The following is a 1,432-nucleotide window of genomic DNA, read 5'->3' as shown; positions in this document are numbered from 1 at the left end:
AAAAAAAAAAAAAAAAAAAAAAAAAAAAAAAAACCAAATAGGCTACAAAACAATTAACCAACCAACCAACCACAAAGAAAAATACTAGGACAAAAGTAAGCTGCCCACAAAACCAACCAAAAGGAAAGAGGAAAAGTCTGGATTGGTGCCTCCACAAAACAAATGTATCAAAAAACCAAGCCGCTTGATACAACAAAGCCAAGCACCATAGCCAGGATTTTGAGTTGAATTTAAATGGAATAAAATGAAAATAGTTATAAATGCTAAAAAATGGTAAAAGTTGATCACTTATAAAGGATTTAGGATTTAAATTGATATAGTTTATATCCTTTTATCTCCTCTCTTCAATGGACTGAAAGGTAAAGTCAAGAGGCTCAAATTCCCTCATCCCACATTTGTTGAACTAAAAAAAACTTTATACATATTCTTGAGACATTTTGTCTTTTCATTAATGCCTCCCAACCCCTCTCTAACACGCACGAAAAGGAAAGAGAGATATAGAAGAAAAGGAAAGGAAAATATTCTGTTCACGCTGGCCCAACCTCAATCAGACCTAAGCGAACTATGGAGCACAATGATATGGAATATAATGCATGTGGTTGAAATTATAAATCCTTTGTTAGCATGAAGATGCTTTTTGGAATTTATCTGATACATCTGTGAATTAAAAGACATTGACATCTTTTCCTAGTTATTGCTTGCAGGAAAAATAGTATTTACTGCTCCTTCTCGACCACTGGTCTTGCAACAGATAGAAGCATGCCATAATATTGTGGGAATACCACAAGTACGGCGGTAAACTCGTTGTTCAACAAAATGGTTTGATGGATCAGTGGTCTTTCTCTAGATATCTTATTCTGTTAATTTGAACGATTAACATATATTCAAAGACTGTCTAATCAAACTTATTGCAGGAATGGACCATTGACATGACAGGTCTGATAAATCCTACAAAAAGAGCATGTTTTTGGAAAAGTAAAAGAGTTTTCTTTGTTACACCACAAGTGCTGGAGAAGGATATTCAATCTGGTGATTCTTGTAATCCTTAGCCCTCTTGTATTGTGAGTGGTGACTGGTCGGACTTGCGAATTGCAACTTTGCATCATTACTCTTACTCTCACTGTGAGGGGAAACTTATGTAGGACACTGTTTCATGCCTGGTTTTATTTGTTTATCCTTAGTCAAAGACGTAACAGAATGTACTATTGAGATGTTCCAGGCTAAAATATTGTAGTTTATACTCTGATTTTTGAATGAAAAACGAAACTTATGCTGATTGCAAACCTTTAATGATCATTTTCTTGAAATTATATCCATTATTTACCAGAGTTCTATTTCTTCATTGAATTGATTTTTGTTATCATGTAGGGGTGCTAACTCTTATACTAATATAAAATTTCACATTAGTTATCATCCATTCATTTTTTTTTTT

General features: G+C 33.5%; 1 long non-coding RNA gene across 1 annotated transcript; it reads left to right on the top strand.

Moving 5' to 3' along the window:
- The first annotated feature begins 41 nt into the window (after positions 1-41).
- On the top strand, positions 42-1,276 carry LOC111786838. Its single transcript, XR_002813832.1, has 2 exons — positions 42-787; positions 915-1,276. It is a non-coding gene; the product is annotated as an uncharacterized LOC111786838 (long non-coding RNA).
- Positions 1,277-1,432: the final 156 nt, after the last annotated feature.

Source organism: Cucurbita pepo, unplaced genomic scaffold, assembly GCF_002806865.2.
Source record: "Cucurbita pepo subsp. pepo cultivar mu-cu-16 unplaced genomic scaffold, ASM280686v2 Cp4.1_scaffold002991, whole genome shotgun sequence".
NCBI classification, from domain to species: Eukaryota; Viridiplantae; Streptophyta; class Magnoliopsida; order Cucurbitales; family Cucurbitaceae; genus Cucurbita; species Cucurbita pepo.
The sequence above is the reverse complement of the archived record's forward strand: the minus strand, read 5'-3'. Positions and strand labels throughout refer to the sequence as shown.